Source organism: Polyodon spathula, chromosome 16 (assembly GCF_017654505.1).
Source record: "Polyodon spathula isolate WHYD16114869_AA chromosome 16, ASM1765450v1, whole genome shotgun sequence".
In the NCBI taxonomy this organism is placed as follows: domain Eukaryota; kingdom Metazoa; phylum Chordata; class Actinopteri; order Acipenseriformes; family Polyodontidae; genus Polyodon; species Polyodon spathula.
This window is the reverse complement of record NC_054549.1, coordinates 29,985,204-30,003,868: the sequence shown is the minus strand read 5'-3', so window position 1 is coordinate 30,003,868 and position 18,665 is coordinate 29,985,204. Positions and strand designations below refer to the sequence as shown.

The 18,665-nt window shown below is 37.8% G+C and overlaps 1 protein-coding gene across 1 annotated transcript in view; it reads left to right on the top strand.

Annotated features, from left to right (window-relative positions):
• Window positions 1–10,606: 10,606 nt before the first annotated feature.
• Window positions 10,607–18,665, top strand: part of LOC121328479 (sodium-coupled neutral amino acid transporter 3-like) — a 29,815-nt gene continuing 21,756 nt past the window's right edge. The window contains exon 1 of the mRNA XM_041273164.1: window positions 10,607–10,811. The gene's annotated coding sequence lies outside the window, so the exon portion shown is untranslated. The remainder of the gene's footprint in view (window positions 10,812–18,665) is intronic.

Genomic DNA, 18,665 nt, shown 5'->3' with positions numbered 1-18,665 from the left:
GGTCTGTATCAACACGTTTTTGTTTCTTGTCACAAACTTTAAAAAACAACGCATCATGTTATTGTCTTTGGGCAGGCTACTATCCACTGTAATCAATCCTGCTTAAAAAGCATTATTTCTCTTTTGGAGGTGTTGGAGTTTGATAAGTATGAACTGTTTCACAGGAGAGTTATGTGGCACAATGAGCTAATTTACTAGTCTGTCATGCTTGTCACATTTGGTTTCTCCTGGGTTTGAGTACAGCGCTGTTTCTCACATTAATGACATGACTGGTTGTCTCAGCCCCTTGCAAACATTAGTCCACGTCACAAAACACCACATAATTTGCTACAATTGGGTGTTCAGTACAGATTTGAAGTATGATTCACAGGCAAACAGTGGTGTCTGCAATCACTGGATTCGGGGCGATTGTCCCTCGTCTCATAAACATGGAACTTGCACAATTGGATAAAATCTGGCTCCAGGGCTGGCATTTTTATTGTATATGACTTGAATGCCATAGAGAACACATTTTAAAGAGGGTGTTATTTTAGATTTCAGAAAGCATAACTCATTTGTCATTGCAGACACTGGAGGGCAGTATAGTCGCATGGCACATGGCAAGGACTGCAGTAGCATATGTGATATAATAGTTAATACTAAATGAGGAATTCTGTACCAAAATCAACATTGCTTAAGTTTGAACAGCAAGATAGGTTTTTATTTCTGATTTATCATGAATGGTTATGGAATTCACAAACCTCTAATCATCTCACCTGTAAAAGCTAAGAGTTATTTTGTTTTACCTCATTAATTTGGACAACGTGTATCTTGGTCATGTGCTGTAATTAAGCTCTTTAACAATTGTGCTGTATTTTGAGGCCAGTTAGTAAAGTCTTCAGTAGAATTTATTTCTGTTTATGGACAGTGTGTCGGTCTCTGCTGTTTATTTTCAAGCATACAAGCTTAATGCAGGGTACATGTACTTTGATGTTCAAATGTAGGCCTCAACATTTTAAGGGGGAGTTACAAGCAGAAATATGTTTTTATGGCACAAACTACAAAACTGTACGAGCTTTGGATATCAAATTACTCTTTCAGGTGAGAAAAGGAAGATAAATGGAGATCTGTTTAAGTCTCAAAAGCTTGTTTATTTTTTAATGTTTGAGCACGGTCCATCAAATAACGGCATCATTCATTTCTATTAACTTGGATGTTTGACCAACACAAAAGTCAATAAACGGTTCAGGCCAGGGATCTTCAGGGCAGAGGCATCCATTGCGAGGTGACTAACACGATACGCAATGCTCTTGAATTAAAGCTGAAGGATCCCACATCACAATTTTAAAACTAAAATCATTTTAGTTGGCATCTGCTTACTATTGTACATTACTGTATGTCCTTGGTGTAATAGATAGAGGGAGGATTCACTATATTCTTCAATGTGTCTTTTAATACATATATACATTTCACAGCAAAATACTTGCTGATGTGATATTTTGGTTATGGAATATTGCATGCATGTGGGCACAGGTGGTGTCAGCCAGAGAATCAAAGTAGCCAATCAGAGACTCAGCAGCCACCTGCTGATTACATATCCTAAATCCAGAACACTGGTGTCTGCTGCACGTGAGCCCATGCCATGTGGCTGCCATGAGAATTAGAGGTCATAAAATAGGACACCTGTCTGTCTACTGTGCAGGCTTTACTCATTATAGCTGTTAAAAGAGAGTAGCTGGTTATGGACAGTAAGAAAGCACTGTAGAAGTCACCGTTCTAAACTATTCCATTGATTATCCAAACTGGAGGACCTCTGCAAATATAGTTTCTCCATAGAACCAATCTTTATAGCTGGTCTTTATAAGCAAGTTTGGGAACGGTGTTGCAGTTAGAAAAGAGCTGAGAAAAAGCATTGGATCAGTGATCGGTGTTCAAGCAAATAAACACACAGCTATAGTTTGGGGCAGTGCCTTGTGGCTGGCAACCAAAATTAATAATTAAAAAAAAAAGTGACTTGTTTTCCGTTTCATTCCACCCAAAACCATAGCACAATAAATATACACTACTCAAAACAATTAGGACCAAAGATTAAATATTGTGGGAACCAGGCAGACTTTTTGCACTGGCTCCCTCCTCTTAAAAGCAGGTACCCCTGTTTAGGCTTCAGATTTGGTCATTAGTCATCAGGTGAAAACGTTGATTGTTGTTGGTTTGAGAACCATGTCTTCCAATAAAGATTTTTAAATGAAGTCCAGACTGCCACAGCTGTTCAAATACCTCTTTCACTGATCCATATCACTGAGCGTCCGTTTCAGAGATAAAGTTTAATTTGAAACATTAAATCGTAAATTCGGAGGTTACACCATTGTCCAGTGAACAAGCATTTCAGCACACGTTTAATCTAGTTTAAAAATGTTTAGATCAGTTTTAACACTGATTGACTACTTGGTATAATTAAGCCCTCCTTCCAGCAAAGAAAGGAGGGCAGCTGCTTAAGAATATAATATTTGACTGCTTTTATAGCCTTTTCAAAATGAAGACATTTTATTAGGAACGACTCAATCTTTTTTTAGTATTGTATTGCTAAACAACTAGAATATTCTAATATTAGCTAGCCCTGGCCTTCAGACAATCACATCAAGTAACCAGCTGACCTGATTTAAAAGCAGAAAATATTTCCCTGATTGAAAGTGGGCATAGCAGAGTTACATACAGCAAGATAAAATGAAGAAATCCTTTTGCCCCCAGAATGTGTCCCTATAGCTCAGATCTGGCTGAGTCTGCTAGGTGGAACAGCAGAAGAGTGGAAATTGGTGGATCATAGGGTCACGGCCATGGTTAAAGGCAAAGGTTAGCTCAGACATGCTTGAATGAGTTCCTCAGATGCCCAGTGGGCAAAATCAGTTCAAATTCAAATTCAGATTCAGTCTCTTGGTCTGAAACTTTTTGTCCAAGATTGTTCTTGAGCTCCTCCTCCCTTCTGTAGTCCTGTATCTCCAGGGGGCTTTCACATGGGGCTTTTGCAGCCAAAACAAGAAAAGCCTGTATAAAGGACCCTCTTCTCAAAGTTAGGATTCTTAGGGATATGTCAGCTGTCCTAAGCCTTCATAAGGAAATCCTACAAGGCTGCTGGTGAAGCCAATAGTCACTAACCCTTTCTGTACTGTTTTTTTTTTCTAATGGATTGCACTGCAACAAAAGTTAAAACATTATTTTGATCTAGTGTGACATATAGGGTCAATAAACTTTTTGACCAGCTTTCCAAAAAAATCATCTTTTCTACTAAATTTATTTCCAGTTCGCCACAGTCAACTTTTTTTTTTTTTTTTTTTTTTTCCTCAAAGAAAATAATACCAACTGTTATATTGGAAGTACAGAACTTTCATGGGTAACACCTTATTTAAAACAGACACTAAAAGCTACATATAATCGTATAAATACAGCCTAATCCTACATGATCTATTGAAAACAAATAATACAATAGATCCCAGGAATAACATTAAAGTGTTGATGAAACTCTGACTTCCAGTACTTTTAGTTTGCAAGAAGAGTTACTAAAACACAATAATTATATGGTTGTGTTATGCATGTTATGTTGGTTTTCAAAGTGATTATGAAAAATTATGCGCTAATTATGCAGTGCTGTGTAGCCTTTATGTTATGAATGCTACATTGTGTCTAAGGAAAGTTTTATCCTTTTGTTTTTGTAAAATAATTATATCCAGTGATCTAGAATGATCTAGAATGTCCAATAATTGTGTACCTCTGGCTAATCCCAACCTCCTCTTTTAATTTATGAGTTCAGGAGGTATGGCACTGGACCCCTACTGTCCTTGCCTCTGATTGGACACTAAACGATTATGGCTGTTAGAAAAGTGCTTCTCATAACTGACTAAGTTTAAACATTAAGCAAGAACCTATTACAGTGTGCAAGCTTTTATTTTTAGCTTTGAGGTTCATTTCCAATTAACCCTCTATTGCACCACGTCATGCACCAATGACAAAGAAAAACAGTTTATTTTAGTACTAAAACACATTTGCTAGATTGTGCCGCCTCTTTGTTATGTATAAATTACTCCTCTTCTATCCAATAAAACTGTTGGGATTAGTCATGTGATCATCCTGACTGGTAACCAAGAAAACAAACACAACCTCTTCTATCTGTTGAAGTACATGGCATAACAACAAAATGCTAAGTACATTTCTTTTGTGTAAAACTTTATATAAACAAAATGTAAAAAATATTTGTTTTTTAAGTGTTGTGCCACACTAGAATGCCTTTCAGAGATAATTCTAAGATAATTTATATTTAAAAACATAGGAAAACTGTATGTCATTTATCTGAAACAAAAACTCATTGGAAATGTGAAAAAACGGCAAGTTATCAAAAGTGCCCAGCCATTTAAAGTGGAGATATCATAAACACAAGCCAAGTTTCAAGAAACCATTGGGGCAACCTTGCCCAACACAAAGCAAATAGGCACAACTGTCGATCCGCTATTATTGTGCATGAAAAACACAAGCCAAGTTAGGAGAAACAATTGGGGCAACCTTGACCCCAGGTTCATGCACCCCCTTATATAACCTCCTGTCATTTTCTGCCACTGTCCGGCTCATCAACCAGTCACATCCATGCTCTGCAACCCCCGAAAACAGCAACACATATTTCCCCCTCTCATTCACTCCCCCTTCCTACGCTAAGTAACGGTGTGACCAGTTCCCTTTACAATACATGTAACATAAAAGACAAATGAGACAAACTAAACAGACAACAAGTCCTGCAACAAAGCAATTGTCTGGGTCGTTACAATATATTTTTTAATTTGAAAGTAAAAATATATGAAAGCATGAGTCACTATCATCACCATCATCAGATGTGGCCATTATGTGGTTATTTTTACATAACTACAAGAAGACAGATAAAACCTATGGTGAAAGCAAAACACTTGTCTATCTTCCTAATACAGAATAATTTAGAGTGATAGTTATCATAATACAAGTATGCTGATGGAATTATCATGGCTAGTTTAGTTTTAGTTTTCATGCTGTACCCAGCGAGTATAAACAAGCCATTTAACCATTTACCATAGTTACTAACCATAGTAACCATTTACATTATTTCACTCTGTTACCAATTAATAAAAATAGTAAATAAACGTTGTGCAACATTTTGATAAATAGCACTTATGAACATTTTGCATTGAAGCCTATGCATACAAAACAATCTGGGGTAGTGTCAGTATAGGTAAAACCCTTAAGATGTTCATCTTACTGTATGGAGCACACCTTCCAGAAAAGTACAGGTTTGTTGTCAGTTTATTTTCTCTCCACAATGAAGATTCAGTTATTCCAGATGGGTGGTCTGAAGAGGGCTATTAGAAACCAGACAATTATGTTGGATTCATACAAAGTAAATGTTTTGAGAGAAGACAAGATTGTACTCCGTACAGGCGCCAGCCACACCCTTTCCAACATGGGATTTCTAATGTAACAAGATAATCCCTCTCTTTGTCTCCCAGCAAAGTCTGTTAACATTAGAAAGTGCTTATTATATAGCATTTCAGTTTGGGGTAATATAATCCAACCGTTTCTCTTTCTACTAGGAGTGCAGTGACTTTGTTTTAAGACAGACTCAGGCCATTGCTAATTCAATAGCATCATTATCCAAGTGTAGTTGGTTTCTCCAGTAAGGTCAAGAATCCCTCTTACAGAATAAGAAGGTCATTAGCAGCTGGTCATCTCCACCCACAAGGAGCCTATTAGTTATTGTTTAATCATGTCTTCACTTCTCATGGCTTATTATGTGTGGAATGCAATGCTTCCCTATGCAATACTGGCCTAAAGCTTCATGCGCTTTCCTGCATAAGCTGTAAAACTGAGAGAAAGTACAGTGTGAACAGGGTGGCAGTGTATCTCAGTGAGGACATGAGGCCAAAACATATCATTGATAAAACATTATAGAATTATAGAAACAGCATCTTTAAATTAATAAAAACATATGTCATTTCACAAGCTATTCTAAAATAAAAGTCCTACATTTTTCAGAATGTAAAAATGATTTTGACTTGTACCGGGACAATTAGAATAAGCATTTTGACTGATAAAGAATAAATAATAATACTGGTCTTAACGAGTAAGAGGTTTTTCTTTCTTTTTTTTTTTTTTTTACTAAAACCATCTTAAGATCCCGCTTAACATCTCAACATCTTTCAGCTACTTAATAATATCTTTGCATCTCATACATGGGTCAGACCATTCCAAAATTGACATGGCTGAAACCTCTCAATGTGGAATATTAGCAGCATACAGCTAGAAACACTATGCAATAAATACATAAGCCTTTTCTGCTTTAAACTGTCTTAAACAGTGTAGCTTCCAAAGCGAGATGGCTCAACAATCCCTCTCCTGCAGCAATGTGAGTCAACAATGGCTGTTACTCTATACCTTAGTGCCAATGCACTTTAAAACGGCTCCTATCTATCTGGCAACTGTCCAGGCCTTGAGGATCAAAGGATTGAGGGATAGCTTTTCGTGACCCTCAGCCCAGTCAGTCAGAGGCCAGGACAAACAGCACTGTTCAATTTTCTCTCTCACAGAAGTAAAGGTTCCTGTCTAATGGGCAACTGGAGAAGCTGAAATCCATCCTTGCAAAACAAAAAAAACACCTTTTTATTGTAGACTGAAAATTGTAAAATAGTAATTATAAAACAGGAAATAAAAAAGTAGAGAGGCTTTCTAAAATAGAGAGGTTTTCCTATTGTAGAGCTCCTAGGTTATGCTTAATAAATCTGTAACAACACTGTAATTACACATGGGGTTGTTTATTGACAATATAATTACCATGTAACCATTTATGCAACTACAGGCAAAGTTGGAAAAAAATAATAAGTAGGTTGCAAATTGGTTTTTAAAACCTGATATTGGGTACTAAATCATTATGCAGGAGTTAGGCATACATTAAAAGGCTATAGGTTCGGATCTCTGTTTTGCAGAGTTGCTGATTCGGTTTGGTTAGTGTAAAGCGGTGATTGGTTTGACAGTGGTGCCATTCAAGTTAAGAGGGAATAATTGGAACAATAATTTTCCAACAAACATTGATTTCATAGTGTGATATATTTCATATTTGCCTCTCTACCTTCTGCAGGCTATAACTTTCTGTCAAACCAACAACAATTCACTTCATATAGAACTTTTCCTTGTTTACATATCCGAATGGGTTTTAGATTAGGAGGTATGAATGCTGTTGCTTTAGGTTACACGTTCTGTATTGAAGTGATAGTTTAGTTAGTCTTTACATGTCTAGCTTGACATATCTACTTGCTTTGCTTAAAGTACAGTGGCCCCCTGTCACAATATTGACTTGTGACGAAACTACAAGCTAGTACTTTCACCAAACTGTACATCCCAGTACTTGGCTACTAATTAATTACACCCTCAAAGAGTAAACAAAGAAGAGGCTGTTGAAAGCCTTTTCGAATTCCATTGTGATTGACTTAGTGCTTATATCTACACTATAGAAAATATTTTAGTAATGAAAATGAGTTTTGCTGTAGTTGTTCAGTGTTCTAAGCATATCATCTCCCAATATCTGATCTTAACATAGGTGATGCCATGACGTGTTGTGACAGAAGCTCCCAGCTTCCAGATGCCACCTGTAATTACTCTCTAACTTTAAAAACTCAGTAATACATTCTTAATCACATGCTTATTATCAATCAATGTTTTTCAGTGTATTGGCCCACAGGATCTTCAGCTCTGAGGTGATGGAGAGTGATTATCCCATGTTGCAGACTATACATGTGCAATGAAATTGAGGTTAGGGAATAAAAATTGACCAGAGCAATCAAATAACACTCACATCTTTAAGAACTTTTTTCACGAGTCGACCCCAGTGTAGTTGTGAAGAAAAAAAAATCTTATTATCCATGCAATGGTTGTGTGCAGCAGATCAAGCTTTCAAAATGCAGTACAAAAGTTTTAATTTTCAAAGAGTTGTCAAAAAATATTAGTGAACGTATTACTATATACTCTACATTGTGTGTGTTACAGCTATAGACATACAAGCTGCACTAGCTGTGACCGTGCTGATCCCTCCTTTACCAGGAACACGCTAGCGATAGTTTTCTAGGGTTCATGTGACAAGTTCCAATTACAGCCCTGCCTGCTCTGTCTATCTTTTAAAGGGCAACAAACTTGTGGATTGTGAAGCCAATTTCAAAGTAGTCGCTCAAACATCAAATACTAGAACTTGCTGTCTTGTAGAAAGTTCTGGTTGTCTCAGGGCCTGTAAGGAGACTAATTGATCTTGTAATAGTGCTGTGGGACTAAGAGGACTGCTGTAATGTTATTTATCAGTTTGTACGGCAATGAAGTGCCCCTCACACAGGGAGCCTACATGGTGACCTTATAGTTCTGTTGATTTATTAACAACCTTATTTAGGTCTGTAGCTTCGTAGGGTAGGGTGGGTTTTTCTTTTATTTTTTGTTTTTCTGAAATATTTCATTACAAATTTTCAATGATTACAAAAAAACAAACATATCATTTCTGGGTAACGGATAGATTATATATATATATATATTATATTATATAGTATATATATCACACACACACACACACACACACACACACACACACACAGGTCAGAGTACACACTCTAAAAACTAGAATACATAAATATCAGTGCATTCAAACCCCACAATAAAAACTCCCCTTGCTTGTATCTAACCATATATTTGTGCATGGTGTAAAACAGGCATAGTAATGACTCAGTGTTATCTCTTTTGTGAAACACACCTAATGCATACAAAGTGTAGAGGACACAGGTTACCGATTTTGCCCTGAGTACATTATGTTGAAAAAATGCACATGCTTCATAGGAAAGACTTTGATGACTGTCCAGTTTGATCACATCTATCCATCGGGCAATTTATTTATTTTTTTATTTTTTGGTACCTGTACATCAAAAGGGCTAAAAATCTAATTTTCAACCTTAAGAAATGTGTACTGTAAAAGCTACTAAAACAAAGGAACCACTGTAGAAGACAAGTTAGAAGAGGAACGTTGAGCCATTTGATCCTAACCGGGTTAGACTACAGCATCATCAAATTATTCCCAACAAGACACAGTCAACGTGGTTAATCATCTGGAACAAAACCACTAGCTGCTCGGACAAGCAGTCACGTGGGGAGGGTGGACACGATGTTAGCCCTCCATGTTAGCGCATTGTATTTGTAGGGGCAGCACAATCAGGGAATGGCCCTCTGTGAAGGCAATGAGAAGCAATAGCACTGCATGGAAGCGTCTTATTGCTCTGCTGTGTTTGGCAGAACAGTCTGACGCTTGTACCATTGACAGCAGGCAGCTATCTTTGTTGATGTGAAGGAGCTGCAAACTGGTGGTTCTGATGTACATACATACTGCAGGATATAGTTCCGTGGTATTGCAATATATTATCTTTGGTGCTCTACTAAGGGCTCACCACTGTTGAGTTCACTGCATTGAAGATCATTTGGTAGATAATTGCAGCCATTTACTACCATAGTTCACATGCCTTTTCTTTATCTTTTTTTTAATGAAATTTGCAAACATTCTGGTTCTAAGGCTCTGAGTTCTGTTGGCTGCAGTCTGACTGCAAAGTCTTTGTCTTCACCATACCAGAAAGTTGTGAGTATGGTTATTTGGCAACAGCTGAGACTTGTTTTAGGGGATGTAAACAAACTGAGCCACCAACAAGGTTTGATTAATTGAGTCTTAGCAGCTTCAATTGACTCTGCAGCAGCAGTTGTTTGATGTATAAACACTGGACTGGAGTAGATCTCAACTCTGGCCCTCAAGATAAAATCCAGTCCTGGTCTTTATTCCAGCCAGGTCCTAAATGAATTAATTGTCTCTTAGCAGCTTCAATTAATGGCACTAGAACCGGCTTGGAGTAAAAACCTGGACTGGATTATTATCGAGGGCCTATTATACCACTATCTATGCAAGTCGCTTTTGTCTGCTAAATGATAATTATTATTATTATTATTATTATTAATAATTATTAATAATAATAATAATAATAATAATAATAATAATGAAAAAATGCAAATAAATAGATGGGGACAGTGCGGGACATTCCGGCCACAGACGTGGACCCGAATAAAGGACAGGGACAAAGCAGCAAAGTCCTCAGTGAAAGTACCACAAAAGCATAATTTTGGACAAAAAAGTGAATGCGTTTTATCACAGCAGGATATGTGGTGCTCTAATAAACACTATACACAACAGTGAGGGCAGATTCATAGCAACCATTTTACAAGAGGTTGTCAAATACATGATAAAAGGACCGGTGACGTGTCAGAATAACTACTGGAATATCGTTTATGCAAATTTCTGTTGCATCATTGTATGTGTGTGTATTAATGTACATTTCACAGAGTTCAACACTAAAGAACTGTAAATAGCAACATTTGCCTTTAAAAACACTTGTGGTAATACCATATGCTTTGCATACCACAATCCCTGGACCGCCAGTTCTCTTGGCTGCCTGGGTGGCATTCTCCAAGCGGGAGTAGTGATTGGACACCTGGTTAAAGGGGCGGATCACGACCCTCAGTTTTAGACTCTCGAAGCCCCTTTCATTGGAACACAGCATCTTCTTTTCAGGAACGGTTAGCGGTTACTCGTTGCTCCTTGTGTTTTAAACTTTGTATAGTTAAAAAAAAAAAAAAAAAAAAAAAAAAAAAAAAAAAAAAAAAAAAACAGGAATCCCCAGGTTACAGAAATATAAAAGTAAAATCAGAAATAAAGGATTACTTACAATCCAGCGTGGCAACGTTGTTCAACTAATCTGGTAAGAATTACTTTTGGCTGCCTGTGATGTGTGCTTTGTATCGTTTAAAAAAAAACAAAAACAAAAAAAAACAGACAACTTGTAACTTTGTTCTAGATACAGTTTTGTTTTTATTTCTTTTTACGCGTTATTTAAGTATTCTAGTTTTTAGAGTGACTGCCCTATTTAAATTAAACCTAACAGCTGCCGCTTTTTATATGTGGCGGTTGTGGAGATTCTGATGATGTAAAAACACTGATGTCATCCAGAAGTAATTTTCTGTATTTGATGTGTTTTATCTGCTGATGTGCTTGAAAGTGCAATAGAGTATTCTATCTTTTCCAGCGGTGTACGCCTTGCATATTTATTGTCTACTGAATGTGTACTGTAGCAAACCAGGGCGATACAACCATTACTAGACCAGTTACTTAATAAAATAGATCATTCTAGGAAAGTAACACTACTAGCATGTAAACAGCACATAGTGTCATTTACAGGCATGGAATTTACATTACAAAGCTGATTAACACGTTACATTATATATATATATATATATATATATATATATATATATATATATATATATATATATATATATATATATGTGTGTGTGTGTGTGTGTGTGTAAACTGGTTGATATGTTTACAACTGGATACGGTCCTTGTCAATGCAGTGTGGCATACATACTTTATGAAGACATCGCCATGTGCTTTAATCGTTGGTCGGTCAGCCCGTGACATTTTTTCTTCTGTTATATTGAGCCATTTCATTGCGATTGATTACCAGTAATTTTACACTTCCGATGGGAGTCTGGATTGTATTTTTTTTTTCTCGCGTAAACTTGTACCGGATGAAAGCATGTTGGGATACTGGCTTTGTTTTAGAGGTTTGACGGCATGTCCTTGCTTGCTGAAGCTGTTGAATGTAATTTAGTGCACAAGGAAACGGTCATACTCGCATGTTGAGCCTTTTTTTGAGGTGGGCATTTTAACTACTGCTTGGGAATTAAGAATAAATAAATACAGGCAAGAGCGTTCGTTTATATTTAGAAAAAATTACAGGGTTTGCGTTGAAATAACCACGGGTTGTCACTAGGGCTCTGTTCCCGTATTTAATTCACTATACATGCAGTTTGACTTACTTTGTTGAATCACTACAGAATTAAAAAGCTACGACAAGTCTAACATTACTTTTTTATGGTTCACCGTGGTTGTACATTTCTAATCTATTAGATTATGTGCAACTAAAAATCTGTTTATTATCTTCTAGATACACAATATTAATATGTTGAGTATTTTCTGACTGCGCTACTGTTGTTTATCTAGCTGGTGTTACAGTTTTGATTGCATATGTTTATTTATTTATTTTGGTTGATGCTGTTGTGTGTTTTCATGTAGAAAGTAAAGCATTTTAATCGCCCATCTGTATTTTTTTTTTTTTTAAATCATGAAATTTGATCCACGTGGAATTCTTTCAATGTATCCGTTTACAAAGTTCTATATTTGCATAAACACCGCCCATTGCAACACGGTAACCAATCAAGCTGTCTCTTGGCGAGGCCTGTGGAGAGGCGGCCAGGCAGAGGGCTTCATTCGAATTACCGTGTATAGAATGGAATGGAAATACACGTCAAGTAAAGCGTTCCCACCACTAGGTGTCGCCTTTAAGATGGTAACTGGTGAGAGGGAATTCAATTTTCCCATTTTGTTACAATATATTTGTTTTAAATTAATGCAAAAAGCAATACCAGAATCAGTAAGCTTGACATGAATGCAAGAATCTACCATCTGCAAATGTGATAGGGTACCTTGGATAGGTTGTGCAATAAGCAACAATTGCACATAGCACCACCTGCAGGCCTCATACTGTAATTGCACTGCTATCTTTATATATAATATAAACATAAACATGTATTTTTTTGTATATATTGAATACAATTATTTATTTATTTTTTTCAATTGGGCAAATCTGTACTTCCTGAACAGATCAATGTGACGTCCTGTGTCGCTGAAATTCCCCCCTCCCCCCAGGACTGGTGCACCTGCCCAGCTAGAAAACAGCCGAGTTAATCCTCCTTCTAATTAAATAGTGGACCGAATAAGACAGCCAGCTGCTACTTTTCTGTTCTGCTGAGCTGGGGTGACGGTCCCTGGAGACCAGCCTCCTACATAATGTGAACGCCCTTCCTAGAGACAGATAAGGGATTGTGCATTAGCTTGTGTGTGAATGCTTTACAGAAGCATTGTGTCAGTAAGTCTCAAGTAATCTTTAAACACAAGTTTAAGTAGAAGTGGGTTTATCTCACAATCTACAATTGTGTGTGTTTCATTTGTCAACTGTTATGAAGGCATAAACACATTTTCCAATCCATCCAGCAAGTCGATCACACATTTAAAAAAAGTCGCAAGTTTTCGAGGAAACCTGGGAAGCTTTCAGCATTTTTTTTTTTTTTTTTGATGCAGAAAAAGATTTGCATTCCGTGGAAATAAATTCTCCTAAGGAGTACTAAAGCACTTGTGTAAGTGTAATATAAAACATGTTCACCATAGGAGTCACTTTCCCAGCAGTTACATGAAATAGGGAGCCAGCGCAAGTGAGTTTAAACTGGGGTGATGTGCTGGCACATCCCTCGTTGTACGTGTAAGCAAGAGAGGAAGAATTCTGGAAAATCTGCACCTTTGCTAGTGATTGTTCAGCCAGAGAGATCTATAGTCACCAATCCTCTGAATCTGTGAGGTGTGTATATAGGGCGAAACATTGGATAATCAAGCCAAGGCACTTATTCCATGAAAATGGTATGTTACATTGAATAAGCCTTCATCAATAGCAGGCTACTGACCAAACATTTTGAAGATCAGTCTGTGGTGTATTAGGACAGATCAATCACTATAGTCTTGGTTTTGCCTTTAGGTTGAGATATGACTTCGCATTGTAAAAGATGTACCATTTCCATGGACTGGCCCACCAATGGAAATACCCAGTACCATTATAAGGATGTACTTAGAAAAGCAGAGTTTTATTTTTTAAGAATGGCATTTAAAGAATGGCACCTGACATCATCCTGGAGGGATGGTAGATGGGCAAGGGCTCAATTGTATGAAGTTAAATTGCAGCTGGAGAGAAAAGGCATGTTGTATACAAAATGTAAAGTAGTGCAATAAACGAACATCAGTACTTTTTTCTTCTGTCCACACAAATACATATCGCTTGTTTCTTCTTTTTAATGTTTCTTCTTATGTGATTATGGGTATTTAATGTTAGATATTTCCTTTTTTTTTCCAAAGCTAAAAAAAAAATGAAACAACCAGTGCATGCTAGTTAAATTAGTTAAAGAACAAGTCATTACAAATGTAGCAATGGAGGGTTGTAAATAATGAATTATATACCAGAATGCAAATAGACTTGACTGGAACACCAGATAGTTTCATTTAATTGCAGTGACTTGTATCCATTGGTAACGAGTCTTTATCGATTAATGTTTAAAATCAGAAAGCCCTTGCAAAGCGAGCAGGGCAGGAATGTTCCCAGACAGAATGTAAACCTGGTCTTTAAAGGTCAGCCCCCAAAGACGTAGGTGACACCCTACACGCTAAGGGAGATTGAATCATTTCAGGAAAAAGGTTCTGGTGCTACTTCCAGTCCTGGTCTCTCCTTTGCGTAGTTTTCTTTGAACTAAATAGGATTTACCTATTTCCCAAGCAGGCTTCCAACACGCCCCTAAATCCAGGCTGTGATTTGAGATTGCCCAGTTGATTAACAGCTGGATATAAACTAAGTTAGGTAGGCAGTCATTTCTGCTAATGCCTTCCTTAGTGTCATTACACTGTGATTACACTAAGGAAGGGTTCGCCTCCTGTCTAATTAGATTGGATGAAATGGGTTTAACGTTGTACGTGTTATTCTAATAGAGGAATACATTTAACAAATCCAATAAGAGTAGGGGAAAAACATAGCCATCCCATCTGATCTGTATTAAATGCATTTACAAGGATCATACATATATTGTGCATTCCCTTCTTAGTCTACAGTATATCCAGAACAACAGATGAGTGGTTCAGTTATCAAGTGCATCCACAACTGAGTTAATTGAGGACTTTGGTTTTTAAACAGAAAGAACACTGACTGAAACATATACCTAGGGTTTCACAGACCCCCATTGGACTACCTAATATTGCCTTATGTAAAGTAGTCCAAGATTAGTACCAATTGGGGTATGTGACACCAATTCATAGTGTTTTAGGTGAGTTTACTTTCGTAATAATGGGATGCCTTTTTATCTCTGCATTTACTTGGTGCTCCAAATAAGGCTACTTTGACTGATTCTAATATTCTAAATGCTATACTGTATAATACTGTAGGTTTCAGCCGGTCCAACATTTACCCTCCCACAAGTCTATCCCAATGCATGTTGGATGGTACTTGTGTGTGTGTGTGTGTGTGTGTGTGTGGTGTGTGTGTGTGTGTGTGTGTGTGTGTGTGTGTGTGTGTGTGTGTGTGTGTGTGTGTGTGTGTGTGTGTGTGTGTGTGTGTGTATAAAATTACAAAGGTTATTGAACTACTGTAGAACAACATCAGTGCCCAGTACTGGTTCTAATCAAAGACTAATTGAACCTAGGCTAATGTGAAAATGTAGGAAAGCATGCCTTTATATAAACTGTTACATACCACTTTTACAGTAACTCCAGTTTTACCAGTTCTTGTTTAACAGTAGGCTATATTGCTGTTTTACTTGTCTGAGAAAACAAGGCTTACTTTTTCCAAGCTGTAATTTCTTGGCACTCTTGAAGGTAAAATAAGGTAGTCACCTTCAGTTTTTCCGCTATCGATGCAAGTTAGCTTAAGTTAAAGAGGTCTGTCACTGAGCGGTTTTGTGATCGAGAACAGTGTTGCAGATTTCCACCTCCAATCTGAAACAGTTGATCCTCAAGGAGTGGTCTTTTATCACCTGTATGGATTTATGTCATATTTTATATTGAGATAATGCCCTCTCTAGTATAAATCCTTTGAAAACCGCAACTCCTTGCAGTGTCAGCCTATGGCTTTAGTCCTGTCCTGGCTGCCCATGGACCTCGTGCTATGGCAGGTGCTTTAGATAAATAGTTCAACTCCTGTAGAGTTCTTGTCCTGTTAACAAAGGTAGATATACTGTATGTATTGCAATGATCCCTTTAAGACCCATATATCTTTAATAAATGTCAGCCCCACCCCTTTTAGATTGTTCAGGACTGGCTGGTGTCAGGGTCAGTCTGAGGTTAATGAGGCATTGCAGCTATATTGCTACCTGGTAAGGACAGAGGAGAAGGGTAGAACGAATACTGTGCCCCAACAAGCCTTGTTAGGTTTATGCAGAAGATGTGTGTTTATGTAGTTCGTAAGCAGAGAAATAAATGTATGAATGTTTGTACTGTGGATCACCATCCAGTCTGGCACCCTCACCTTACACTATGTTGTCTCAATTACCTAGTTAAATCAAAGTGATTGCCTTACTGTATGCCCTGGTGTGTGGGACCCCACCACCCCAGCACTGTAAGCTGGGGTGGTGTCCCCTTGTTGCTGAGGTGAATGGTTGTGACTTGGAAGAAAGGGAAGGAGGGGAGCAGGAAACAATCACTTGGCTTGTTGTCACCAGCCACATGATTGATGATACTCCGAAGCTAGCACTGCCTGGCATGAGTGGCGTGGGGTGCCCTGCCTGCTGTGTGTCTGGCATTCCATTGTTGCCCATGACAAATGAACGAGTGGATGTTTCCTCATCAGTGTGGCTTCTTAATAAATGTTTTCCTTTATGTGGAAAATGCAAGTTGTATACTAGCCCTGCCAGAGTCAGTTTCCAATGAGGAAAAGCTGCGTTTCGAGTCGTACTTGCAGGTTGGAAACTCTGCAAAAATGTAAAATATACCGTAAAACACGAAGGAAGTGAAGAAGTTTTTTGCTTTTGAATCGCCAGGGCTGGAGTTGGTGGTAGGCTTTTGAAATAAAAAATGCGTGATGATTTGTTAAAAATTGTAATATACAGCAACCAGGACACCAACTTAAACATTCGTAAACTATTGTTGTTGTCTCTGACACTGCCATTAAACAGAGCTGCTTGTGAGTGCGGGTTTCCACATGTCAACATTTCAAAACAAATATCAATCCCGCCTATCAGCCTCATGCATATTCATATGTGTAAGATGACCGCTGAAACTGTTCTGAAAGTTTAGCACTGCAGCTTAATTATTAAATAGCATCCCAATGGATCCCCCCTTTCAACTTCTCAAACCACACAATCATGAGTGTGGATGATTCATTTGAGTTCATTTGAGTAGTCCAGACTGAGTGGTTGCTAACGTATTATAATAATAATAATAATAATAATAATAATAATAATAATAATAATAATAATAATAATAATAATAAAAAATTAAACATGTCTTCTGGCGCCAGAATTTAATGTCCCTCGCACTATATGAGGCACCCGTGCACTAGAGTCTACAAATTTGCACCCCGGATCCTTAACATGCCAATTGTTTGAACTGTCGGAGGAAGAGTTGGAGCTGGATAATGACCCCTATTTTGGGTGAGAACCAAACCATTTCTGCTGGTATTTGCATGAAAACCTTAAAAGTAAAAGTTATGTGAAACCCTGGACTTGGGGTACCAATAACACTATTTCTACAACACTTTTGTACTGGGGATGGTGACATTGAGAAGTTCAGTTATATTCCTGGTTTGATACTAATATGTGCTGGAACCACAATGCTTCTGAGAAACTAGGGAGGGAAACACAGCTGTGCAATATTAGTGATAGCAGAGGGTGTGACTCACTATCTACTGAGCTGTGCCTATGTCAAGAGAAAAATCTATTTCAATATTTGTGGCTTAAGGAAGGCAGACACGGTAATAAAGTGTAGTGAGCTGCCAGGGAAAGGGAAAGAACAGACTGTCCATATGGCAGGTACAACAGCAGGATCATTTGTTGATGTAGTGCTGGTCAAAGGAGAGGAACTGGCTGCACGGTCTGTCTGCGTCCATAAAAAGTTTCCCTTGGCAAATGTGCTCTTGCCCATGCTTTTCCCAGGCTCCCTTGCAATGTGTCATAGTTTACATGCTGATCAAGCTTCTTGGATCTGATACATTGTACACTGCTTGTCAAGGGCAGGTAGAGTCACACCTGGTTGGCACAAGCTCTGGTTTTAATATTACAGATAAATAACAATAGCCAGTCACTGGTCCACACCAGCAGGAAACATTCAGGAAATTCGCAAGCAGCCTGATGTTACTTCGAAATGGATTGATCTGCGGTTTGCTTTCATCGAAAAAATACAAAACTGCTGCCGCCCCTCCCCTGCCTTTGCTATCAGCATGGATTACACATGTGTCATTCAAACATAAAAGCCTCTAAATTGGGGAGCAAAGTTACTTGAATTTCCCAGAGCTCAGCAGCAGCTGGTATTGGCATTGAAAGTGTGCTCCGGTAACGGGATATTATACACTGGTTTTATTTTTGATCCCTGTGGTGCACTGTTTGATTTAGCTGATTCTGAGAAGTCAATCCAGGTATTAAAAACTTATTGGAACCCATTTCAGTACTCAGATGTGCGTGAACCTTTTGTTGTCCATTAAGTTATTAATCCCAGCAGTTTTAAAAAAAAAAATTATTCCTAAATTAAAAAGTTAGGTATCAGGTTTACAAACCTTTTTCCCCTACAAATATAATCTGCTACAGTGCGTCATCCAGCTTTTAATAGAAAAATATTAATGGCTGGAGTTTTACAAAAGCTACACCCTCATTTGGAGTTAGACTCCCATTCAATTAGATGATCAAAACATAACAGTCTGAGTTCAACACCAAAAAACACCCTTAATGACCTCAACTTTCTTTTCATTTGGAAT